Source organism: Nicotiana attenuata, unplaced genomic scaffold (assembly GCF_001879085.1).
Source record: "Nicotiana attenuata strain UT unplaced genomic scaffold, NIATTr2, whole genome shotgun sequence".
Lineage (NCBI taxonomy): Eukaryota > Viridiplantae > Streptophyta > Magnoliopsida > Solanales > Solanaceae > Nicotiana > Nicotiana attenuata.
In genome coordinates this window covers 88,320-101,561 of record NW_017671570.1, presented here as the reverse complement: position 1 = coordinate 101,561, position 13,242 = coordinate 88,320, and positions in this window count along the sequence as shown.

The window sequence follows — 13,242 nt, the reverse complement described above, 5'->3', positions numbered from 1 at the left end:
TGAAAACATGAGAAATGAATCAATTGGAGAATTGAAGCATGAGAACCTTTCCATTTTTGATTTTTCTGATTTGTTTTCTAGTTTATTGCGACCCTCTTGTCTAAGTTAGCTTTACATAATTGGTTTGTAATTATTGGTAGAAATGATGAGGGATTCATATGCTGGACTTTCAGTGCATCTTCATGATTTCCACATGATTTGAGTGATGTTTCGTTTGTTGATTAATTTTCATAGATTAGTTAGTTGTATAGTTAATGGTACATTTCATTCTAAAATTTGGAGTTTGCATTTATTTGAATGTAATGATTAGGGGACTGTTTGAACTTCCAAATATGTTGAGGTGATATGGGTATTGATTGTTTTAGCTTGAAGTCATTTAGTTTATCATGTTTCAGAATTGTTGGTTCAGGGTTTAGGTCTAATACGGCTCATTCATGTTTAGCTTTTCTCACTTTAGTCGTAGAACTTATCTTTTGTTGGATTAAGAGTATCCATGAAATTAAGCTTAATGTGGGCTTTATTCTAGATTTAATGAATGGTTCAATAATCAAACATAGGTATTGTAATCTTCTGGCCGTCAAGTATTAATTTTCAGAATTGTTTGAGTTTTCTTTCGTTGTGTTTCTGAAGATTAAGTGGCATTGTTATTTAGTTGCCCAGAATTTAAAGCTGCATATTATTTAGTGGTAAAGGCGAGATCATATTTCATGTTCTAAAACCAGTGGCGTGCAATGAGGATTGGATATAGTATGACTGAACCTGCACCTTTTGGGGCCTCTAGGATTTGATCATGCGCTCTTTTCCCCTTAGCCATGAGAGCCCTGAATCTGGGCTCAATTATGAGGCCCAATTATGCAGATCCTTTAAAATAAAATCGGGGCCGCTTTCTCTAATTGGACTGCGAGTCCTCTTTTATCAATTCAGGCCTGTTTCATGTAAAAAGATTAGCCTCTTTCATATAGTCTGGTAGGGTTTGGGCCTTCTAGTTAAGTAGCATGCTTGAGTTAAGAGGTTTGCCTCTTGTTCAAGTATGTACTTGAACTTGAGGCCCAAATTTCTTAATTACTTTAACTAATAGCAATCCATATTGTTGATCAATTAGGGCCCTTTTAGAGACATTCCATACTAGAAAACAATAGTCTCTTTAGGATGGCCTTTAAATAAAACGAGGTGCGCCACGCCAAACAAAACTCATAAATTGCGTGGCCCTCTTTAAAAATTTATATTAAAGCACTTAGAGTTCAGGACGTGCCGTTTAGCGAATTTTCACGGCCTTCCGCAAAGATAATAACACGTTAGTCGGTTTAGGCGCGCTTTTTAATAATCTTACTTTCCTAAATACGGGTGTGAATTTCATGCAACCCAAATCCAAATCCCAAAATGTTGAATAAAAATGTGTCGAGGATACGGGCGCATTTCATGTGACGTGATCCAAAAATACGTTTTAAAATGACGTTCACCTTCTTAAAAAATTTAATTAAAAGCGGTTAAATAATTCTAAAATTGCACAATAGGATAACATGTATTAAAATCAGATTTTTGCCGAATATAGCAGTTGAGCGACCGTGCTAGAACCACAGAACTCGGGAGTGCCTAACCCCTTCTCCCTGGTTAACAGAATTCCTTACCCGGATTTCTGGTTCGCGACTGTTAAACAGAGTCAAACCCTTCCTCGATTCGGGATTCAAACCGGTGACTTGGGACACCCTAAATCTCCCAAGTGGCGACTTTGAATCTCTTAATAAACGAATCCCATTTCGTTTGTCCTTTAATTGGAAAAACTCCCTTTTATTATACCCTTCGCAGGGTGTAGTAAAAAAAAAGGAGGTGTGACACAAATTATATACCTTTATTTGCTTATTTGATCACCAAGCTTAATTACTCAATCCACATAGTATAAAATTTGGCCAGCACCCACAGTTGTGGACCTCGAAGAATGCCTAATACCTTCTCTTCGAGGTAATTTGAGCCCATACCCGATCTTTGGTGACACGGACTAGTCAAAACAGAGTTATTTGCAAATAAGTGCCCTAACACATCTTAAAAATCATTACGCGCTAACTTTTCTCTTTAAATACCTCTTTAAAAGAGTTGTCACACATCGAAGCTTGCTTTCAAGAGAAAACGGAGTGTGACACTGTCACGACCCAAACCGATGGGCCGCGACGGGCACCCAGTACCTTACTCAACCGAGTACCAACATAACGTATCTTTCATATCATTATATCATAGGTAAATGAGCTGGAAAAAGCATGAGGGAATACAAACTTATACATATGAAGTATGGGCCTATAAGGTTTGCATGATTCTTTATATACTCGAAAGATAGGCCGACAAGGCCATACAAGTATCCATATACATGACAGTTGTCTATAAGCCTCTAAGAGAACATACTTATCATAAAGGTTGGGACAAGGCCCCGCCATACCAAACAATACGCGTCTAAATCATACTGACCAAACAAGCAACTCCGGAGCGAATGGAGCGAACCAATATCTTTCGCTGAGCTGATAGCCTACTTGGAGGACTCTCGATCTGTCTATCAAGACCTACGGGCATGAAATGCAGCGTCCCCAGGCAGAAGGGATGTCAGTACGAATAATGTACTGAGTATATAAGGCACATAAATAAGTACATAAAAGACATGGAAGAAATATAGAGTAAGTTACTCAACCTGTAAGTCTGGATAACTCTGCAAATCATGAAATACTTATAGTGTCATGCATATGAATATGAATGTCATGTCATGCCTAGGTACATGTGTTCATAACATCATCAAGCCTTTGAGGGCATCCCATCATATCATCTCGGCCACTGTGGGCAAATCATCAACGTATACCAGCTGATCAGGTGGCGGTGCGTATATAACGTCATACCCTTTCCCATATCCCATATACGTATATATACATATATGTACGCGTATATAACGCCATCTGGTCATGGGTCAATGTGCATGTATAAATGCATGAAATGCATATGAAATACGTTAATAAAATCTTTTGGGACGTCATAAGACCATTATGCCTCTGATTAACATCATGAAATAAACTTTATCAATTTACGTATTTTTTGAGACCCGTGAACAGACAATAGAATAATAAGACATATGGGGAATCAAGAATATAGGCATCTCTAGTATTTCTATGAATCGAGTCATTTATGGAAGTTGTGCATTTGCTCATTACGTTCGTGTTGTATAGATCATGCCAACAATAAAGAAGGGATAGCCTTAACATACCTATATGATCTCTTCCTTATTACTCAACCAAGCTCAACACTAGGGCTGTGCATTTGGATCGATAATTCGAAATCCGATCCGATCCACTCTATTTCGGATTTTCGGATTTCGGATTTTCAAATTTTCGGATTGGATACGGATTATGTTTTATAAAATTTTGGATTGTCGGATTGGTATGATTTTAATCCGATTCGATCCGAAATCCAAAATTATATGGGCCTATATATAAATACTACCCTAAAATTTAGGGTTAAGTAAGCTTATTCATTTATCAGACTGACCCTAGGTTATATCGATGTTCAGTCCTCTCTAGTCTCTTCTGCCTCTCTTTAGTCTTCACAGCTCAGTGCCTCAGTCCTCTCGAAGTCTTCACTCTTCATCTCAGTCCGACGCCAACCAAGCTTCCGCCTCTCGTCTTCACTCTTCATCTCAGTCCTCTCGAAGTCTCAAGTCAGAGAACTCCAAGTCCTCTCGAAGTAGAAAACTAATCTCGAAGTCTCAACTCTCAAGTCTTCACATTCGATTTCCAATCAAGAGCAAACTACGCAAAACCCTAATAGACGGTAAGCCTGGCATTCTCTCTAACTATTAGTTATTATTGGTTTCATTGTTGCTTTCCCCCTCTCTCTTAGAGCTCAAATGTGATATTTTCCACCTTTTATTTCAAGGCAGAAATCAAATAATGTGTGTTTTTGTGTCTTTTTTTTGTGTGAGTTAGAGAGAGATTACAATGTTCTGTTTTTGTTCTGTATCAATTTGTCTTTATGTTCTATTTTTTATCTCTCTTTCATTTTCTATTCTTGTACTTCTGATTTTATTTTGATTTTTTGTTTTTTTTTGGTAGATGGAAAACGAGGCAGAGGCACAGAATGAAAGACAGTATGGTTTGGTAATCAGTATGGTTTGAAAGACAATTGATTGAGTTTTGTTTGGGGTCTTCAGTTTGGTTTGGTTTGAAACTTTGAAAGACAATTGTTGCATTATGTAATATTTCAGATTGTGGTTTTGTTTGGAGATGAATGGTGTTTACTATCCAGTAACAGTTGTGTGGAGAACTGGAGATGAATGGATATGAATTATGTTTTGTTTGCATTGCTAAGTTCGAACACTGTTACCCAGTTGTGTAAATTGGACTTAGTTGTGTAAATTGAACTCAGTTACATTGTTAAGTTTCATGAATCATGAGTACTCAGTTGTGTAAATTGAACATTGTTAAGTTCGAACAAGTATTTGGAAAGTGATTGCGCAAATTGTATTTGGAAAGTAATTGCTAGCATTTGTTTATGTACTTCGAACAAGTACTCCAATGAGTGACAATACGATCCGACAATTCGAAAAATTATCCGATCCAAAGTTTAAAATCCGATCCAATCCAATGTTAATTCGGATCGGATTCGGATTGCCCTTTTCAGAATCCGAAATTCGAAATCCGAATCTGAAATATGCTAAATCTGATCTGATCCTATCCGTGCACAGCCCTACTCAACACAACTTCTTGCATCTAAAACAAGTGAAATGATATTGCCGTTAACATATAATGTCGTACCATCGTATTTGGCTAGTCGCATGACTTAAGAGAAATCGGGCAGCAACTCCCTTATTTTTAATACATCCCAAAGACCACTAAGGTTCATCAACAACCCAACAACAACAACTATAACCAACACCAGCAACAACAACAATATAATCCAATATGAGTTTCTCTGATTATCTTAACAATCATATTGAGCGGCAAACTCGTTTCTTTTACTCATAACAAGATATAAATTGAATTCAACTCTTATTACATAAATAATTTTATAAGCTTCAGAGCTGGTTTTTCGATAGGGAAAGAGACAGGGGAGGGGGAGTTGGCTGTAATTGAGACACGTTTTTCGGAACATCATACTTATATGTACCATATTATTTCTAGTTTAAAACCACCACAAAATGCATTCGAAACAGCCCCATACGTCAAGCACCTTAATTTTTATCGTCAATCACTTGTTTTTCATGTTTTCTTCTTCAATCAACTTAATTAACACCTAGTAAAGCTTAACAACAGAAGACACAATATTATCAAATTATTTATCAAAATTTTCAGCCACCACAAACCATATTTTTAACCATAAAACAGTCCAGCCAAAAAGACATCTGTATCCCATGTTCCTTCAAGTGCATCTTATGGTTTTTCACTCGAACAACACAACAAACACAAGATTAAACTTATGCAAAATCAATAATATGTTATACATACCTTTTAAAGCAGCTACAACTCAAAACCACATCCCAACTTAGCTTACAATAGCTCTCAATCACACCACAACATCATAGAAGTATTCTCTTGTAGTCTTTAACACCTTTGATGAGGATTTGAATTGATTTCTCTTGAGTTTAGTTCTTGGAACCTTGGACAAGTTCTTTGAGAGTGTGTTGAAGTAATTGATCTCTAGATATTGATGAAATATAATGGATAAAAACAACTTATAAGTCCACCGCCTCAATTCTCCAAGCAGGTGGGTAAGTTACCTGCTTAGCAGCTTGAGCAGTACAACTTCGGACACTTGTATCTCTCTACTACGATTTCGTATGGACAAACGGTTTGCAGCTTTGAAAACTACACACATAGAGATTTAATTCCATATAAATATCTCCATGTAACTCTCAATATATTGGGAAAAAACTTCGTCGCAACTTGGCTTATAAACCTGCCAGTTTCTTCGAAGTGCGGCAACGTGACTTGGTGACCCTTACTTTAAAAATTCATATTTCTCTACCCCGGTGTCGTATGAATAAATGGTTTAGACCGTTCGAAACCAGGTTCTAAGATCTTCATTTTTCTATGATATATGTCCCAAAATGACATCATAAAGCTTACGAATTAAATTTCTCAAAATGGCTCGTTACAAGGCAAATCTTAACTCGATTTTTCCGTAAGTTAAATTAAATTTTTCCCAAGCTTTATATTTTATGTCCAAACATCATATATAGTCATATTATTACTTTACACTCATTTAATCATGATTAACAAGTCTCATATTCATTATACATCACCTTAAAACACACAGGGTGTAACACCAAACTTGTCGACTTTCGAAAAAACTTATCTTCTTTAATTAGTTTAGCTTCTAAGACTTCCAACCATCTTGGTACTTGTTATTCATGATCTTAAATATTTACAAATTTCACGGTAACATGATTAACTTACTTTATAAATTTTTTCAAAGATGATTTCATTTATGAGCTTACATCAATTGACTTACGACGTACTCTTAAGTACGAAAACATGGGGTGTAACATCATTCCCCCCTTTGGAACATTCGTCCTCGAATGTTGACTGATGCGCTTATCAGTCTCATACCCCATAGCTCTTACGAATATATAAATATTGTCCTTGCCATCTAGCCAACTGCTTTGTGAACAAATCTAAAGGCCAGGGCATTCCTCCTTTAGGCCTCTTTCTCATACCATGACTTGTAGTCGGAATCCTTCATCATGCAGCCTGTACCACTTTTTCCTTGTATGTGCACCTATGCGACTCTTCCCTCTAGCTTTATCCTCAAGTTTACCTAATCTCTAGGCCTCACCTTGTAAACGTATACAGAGCTTGACAAGATGTCCCTCTGGGCATCTATAGGTATACTGAAGTTCTTCGCTCGGTACTTTGAACCTACAAATATTGCTATACCTTGCTTCATGGACCTAGTGATTTATCCATATGACTTTACCACATCAATACTGTAATTCTCGTTGCTTATCCTATATGCATAATATCTAAGTCTTTTAATGCTTCCTCATTACTGTTCGTCTTAAGAACGACGGCCTAATCTCATCTTATACTTTGTGACCTTTGTCCATTCATTGTTGATTCACCTCAATATTGATCTACCATTTACCACAGATAACTTGAAACTTCTTATGTAATCACTATGGCCCATGTTGCATCGAGGAACATCTGGAGTAATTTCCATAACCGTTTTTCATAGCATCCCAATGTGATTCACCTTAAGTGGGTGTGTCAATCCTGTACAATTCATGAAATCTCTCTTTTTATTCCAAATAATTACTCAATCAAAGACCAAACGTCATCCCTTATTTATCACAACTACATCCTCATTCTATTACCAGGGCAGCATTCCATCTCTTCTAAATGCTACTAGTCTTAGACTCTTTTGAGTTCTTTCAGGCTATACTGAGCTTTTTATAACTTACAGAAACCACCAGCTCTTTTGTTTTCCTTGGCTTAATTCCTGGGACTTGTCCATTTCTCGTCACCTTCTTACTTGCCCTTTCTTGTCCCTATTCATATCTTCCTAAAACCAGTCGCTTCACCATACTTTAGCTTGCGACCTATACATGTCTATTTATACTACTCGCAACCTTCCTTCAACTTGCTTGCACCATAGATTTCCTTGTGTTATTTTCGATCATCAAGCGAGACATCACATCGTCTCTAACTCTTCTTTACTCTCTTAATCAGGCTTCCCGATACCTAGAACCCATAGGCTGGAAGGCATGCCACTGCTATCTTTCTTGGATACTTAATCACAACGCTTCTAGCCTTCTATCCAAAGTATGGACTATTCACAACCTTCTGCACTTGAGTGTCTCATACTTTGTTCACCTTTACCTTACTTGCTTTATAATCTCGCATCACGTCTTCTATCCCTTTCATAACTTCCCTTTTACATAGGTATGATTTACATCTACAACTTCAAGCTCTATTGTAATACTTACCCCCTGGTGCATACACAATCTGATGGGAGCTTCATACTAACTTCTTATGAAGCTGGTACTCTTCTAACTGGCTTTCTCGTGGAGCCATTATATAATATGGTTTTCGTACTATCTCTCTTGTACCTCTGATATTAAGGGTGATCCTGCAATGTTCTCAATCGCGATCTCTATAATTTTTTGGGTCCAATAATCAGACTCCTGATTTACTTGGTTGATGTAACTCTTTAGTTTCCTCTTTCTTCTGATCAGCCTTTATGTAGGCTTAAGCCATCTCCCGGTCTGCGGCCTATGGTATTAGTTACTACTTTAGCCTTTCACGGACGCTATGGAATACCCGTGACACCATCATCTAAAAATTCAATCCTTTTATTATGTCTGGACTCAATTTTTTTCTTTTCTTTTAACTTATACCAGAGTCTTCTAGGCTGTATGATTGTCAACATATATGTTGCATGGATAATACTTCGAAATCTTAAGTGCGTTCACAACGTAACTAATTCTGGATCATTGTTCGAATAATTCCTTTCGTTTCTTCTCAGCTTCCTTCAAACGTAGGCTATTACTTTTCCTAGTCTTTCTACCTCTATGTAGCGTGCATACTTAGCTTTTCTTAGTTCCCACGCATGACGGATTTTCCGTGCAACTCACATGATCTCGAATCCTAGTTTCTTATAGAGTGCATACACTGTTGTAGTGAGACTATTGCTACAAGACCATTTCCTCTTTAGGTCACTATGCTTAGGTTGAAGCCTTCTTCCTAATTTCCTTAGCTAGTCTTTTATTATAGTACTTAGTGAGGACCCTCTGATTCTTGCAAGGCTGCGATCTTATTACATCATTTACCCAGCGGAATTTTTGATGTTCTATCTTAATTGTCATTATCCTTACTTACTTACCTTCATGCCCTTTTGCTCGTAGGGTAGCTTCTAAGATGATATTTTGATTGTCTTCCCAGCGGCACTCTCTTTTATCTCCATAACACTCATATGGTACCTTTAACTACCCCAACTCCTATCTTAATATTTCTCAAGGTTACGATGTCATATCGGCGAGACTGAATTCCCCATGTTGAGATTTACTATGTTTATCTTGCACGATCAATTGATTTGTATGTATCCCCTTGTTTAGCCGTAACTAGGCTCTTCCTGAACCAGTTGCTAACTACTCGTCGGTCCATTCTCATATCAATATTCTGCGCAATCTTTCTTAGGTTACTTCCTTTATCTTAACTTACCTCTCGCGGTGCCCCCTTATTTATCAATAACATCCCGGGCAGGAACCCTTACTTCCTCTCCTTGACTTCGCGTTTGCATAATGTTCTGGAATCGTAGCATATCAGTAGGATTTGGATAAGTGCAATCTCATCCCTTTTCTTATTTTTTTATCGCATTCTTCCTTCACCATTCCAAAATTACTAAAACCACTTAATTCTGACTTAATGCCATATCACTCAATATTGCCCCCCTTTAGGGGAGTACTAAGATTTAGCGCTACGACGATCTACCTATAGATGTTTTACCTCTTCATCTTTGGCGTCTTCTCACATCATCGATGACCCTTCAAGGCTTCCAGTGCCTATCATTATAGTACTCATATCTAGCTAAACTATTCTAGAGTGCACCATCTGGGTGTCTCACAAGGAGATCTATTAGCACATTTGCAATATCATTTGGAAATGTCAACTAATGCAAACAATCCATCCATCATTTTGAGTTACCTTCACCAGTAACAGAGATATGTACAATTGGCCACATGATCTTAGTTATGCCCTATGGGAGCAAACATATATGGTTTAAGAGAAGGATGGGGTATCAGGACCCGGCTGGGGTTAGAGTAGGATACCCCTTTTGTCACGACCCAAACCGATGGGCCGCGACGGGCACCCGGTACCTTACTCAATCGAGTACCAACATAACGTATCTTTCATATCATTCTATCATAGGTAAATAAGCCGGAGTAAAGCATGAGGGAATACAAACTTATACATATGAAGTACGGTCCTATAAGACCGGCATGATTCTTTATATACTCGAAACATAGGCCGGAAAGGCCATACAAGTATCTGTATACATGACAACTGTCTACAAGCCTCTAAGAGTACATACTTATCATAAAGGTCGGAACAGGGCCCCGCCATACCAAACAATACACGTCTAAATCATACTGACAAAACAAGCAACTCCGGAGCAAATGGAGCGCACCAACATCTTCCGCTGAGCTGATAGCCTACTTGGAGGACTCTCGACCTGTTTATCAGGACCTGTGGGTATGAAACGTGGCCTCCCAAGCAGAAGAGACGTCAATACGAATAATGTACTGAGTATGTAAGGCACATAAATAAGTACATAAAATACATGGAAGAAATATAGAGTAAGTGACTCAACCTGTAAGTCAGGATAACTCTGCAAATCATGAAATACTTATAGTGTCATGAATATGCGTATAAATGTCATGTCGTGCCTAGGTACATGTGTTCATAACATCATCAAGCCTCTAAGGGCATCCCATCATATCATCACGACCACTGTGGGCAAAATCATCAATGTATACCAGCTGATCAGGTGGTGGTGCGTATATAACTCCATAACCTTTCCCATATCCCATATACATATATATACATATATGTACGCGTATATAACGCCAACTGGTCATGGGTCAATGTGCATGTATAAATTCATAAAATGCATATGAAATATGTTAATAAAATCTCTCGGCATGTCATAAGACCATTATGCCTCTCATTAACATCATGAAATAAACTTTATCAATTTACGTATTTTTTGAGACCCATGAACAGAAGATAGAATAATAAGACATATGTGGAATCAAGAATATAGGCATCTCTAGTATTTCTATGAATAGAGTCATTTATGAAAGTTGTGCATTTGCTCATTACGTTCGTGTTGTCTAGATCATGCCAAAAAGAAATAAGGGATAGCCTTAACATATATGTATGATCTCTTCCTTATTACTCAACCAAGATCAACACAACTTCTTGCATCTAAAACAAGTGAAATGATATTGCCGTTAACATATAATGTCGTACCATCGTATTTGGCTAGTCGCATGACTTAAGGAAAATCGGGCAGTAACTCCCTTATTTTTAATACATCCCAAAGATCACTAAGGGTCATCAACAACCCAACAACAACAACTATAACCAACACCAGAAACAACAACAATATAATCCAATATGAATTTCTCTGATTATCTTAACAATCATATTGAGCGGCAAGCTCGTTTCTTCTACTCATAACAAGATATAAATTGAATCCAACTCTTATTACATAAATAAGATTATAACCTTCAGAACATCATACTTATATGTACCATATTATTTCTAGTTTAAACCTCCACAAAATGCCTTCGAAACAGCCCCGCATGTCAAGCACCTTAATTTTTATCGTCAATCACTTGTTTTTCATCTTTTCTTCTTCAATAAACTTAATTAACACCTAGTAAAGCTTAACAACAGAAGCGACAACGTTATCAAATTATTTATCACAATTTTCAGCCACCACAAATCATATTTTTAACCACAAAACAGTCCAGCCAAAAAGACATCCGTATCCCATGTTCCTTCAAGTGCATCTTATGGTTTTTCACTCGAACAACACAACAAACACAAGATTAACCTTATGAACAATCAATAATATGTTATACATACCTTGTACAGCAGCTACAACTCAAAACCACATCCCAACTTAGCTTACAATAGCCCTCAATCACACCACAACATCATAGAAGTATTCTCTTGTAGTCTTTAACACCTTTGATGAGGATTTGAGTTGATTTCTCTTGAGTTTAGTTCTTGGAACCTTGGACAAGTTCTTTGAGAGTGTTTTGAAGCAATTTATATATGGATATTGACGAAATATAATGGATAAAAACAACTTATAAGCCCACCGCCTCAATTCTCCAAGCAGGTGGGTAAGCTGCCTGCTTGGCAGCTTGAGCAGTACCACTTCGGACACTTGTATCTCTTTACTACGATATCGTATGGACAAACAGTTTGTAGCTATGGAAAGTAAACACATAGAGATTCAATTCCATATAAATATATCCATGTAACTCTCAATATATTGGGAAAAATCTTCGTTGCAACTTGGCCTATTAACCTGCCAGTTTCTTCGAAGTGCGGCAACGTGACTTGGTGAACCTTACTTTAAAAATCCATATTTCTCTACCCCGATGTCATATGAATAAATGGTTTAGACCGTTCGAAACCAGGTTCTTAGACCTTCATTTTGCTATGATTTATGTCCCAAAATGACATCATAAAGCTTACGAATTAAATTTCTCAAAACGGCTCGTTACAAGGAAAATCTTAACTCAATTTTTCCGTAAGTTAAATTCAATTTTTCCCAAACTTTATATTTTATGTCCAAACATCATATATAGTCATATTGTTACTTTACACTCATTCAATCGTGATTAACAAGTCTCATATTCATTATACATCACCTTAAAACGCACAGGGTGTAACACCAAACTTGTCGACTTTCGACAAAACTTATCTTCTTCAATTCGTTTAGCTTCTCGGGCTGTTCGATCAAATCATACCAGCATCTCGAGTTTTGAATGGCTTTAACGTGGCAAGTGAAACAACGAAGGGAGAAATTATCCTCCCAGTCAACGTGTCCGGAACCATACAAGACACCAAATTTCATGTCATCGAAGGAGACATGAGGTATAATACTTTGCTTGGAAGGCCGTGGATCCATAGCATGAGGGCGGTGCCATCGACCCTTCATCAGATGATGAAGTTCCCGACAAAGGATGGCATGAAAATAGTATATGGAGAGCAGCATGCAGCTAAGGAAATGTTTGAAGTGCACGACTTGGCATCGGTATCGGCACCATCCATATCGGAAAAGTCAAAGGACGAACAGGTGGCCAAATAGAAATCGCAGCCCGTGCCCTCGGTTGAGCCCGAGGGATAGGTGTTCGATGAACGGGTAGATGAGGACAAAGAACAAGACCTCCTCATCCCCCGAGCCTTCGTTGTCCCCAAGGAACCGGATGTGATGACATCCATAGTGGAAGAACTCGAGCAGGCCATATTGATCGAGCATCTTCCAGAACGAAAGGTATACCTGGAGACGGGGTTAGCCCCCGAACTCAGGAAAAAACTCATTCTTTCTTATCGATAATATTGATTGCTTCACCTGGTCCCACTTAGATATAAAAGAGATCCCACCGGAGATAACTACCCATCGACTAAGTATCGATCCCAGATTTAAACCTGTGAAGCAAAAGAGGAGACCTCAGTCCGAGGTAAAGCATAC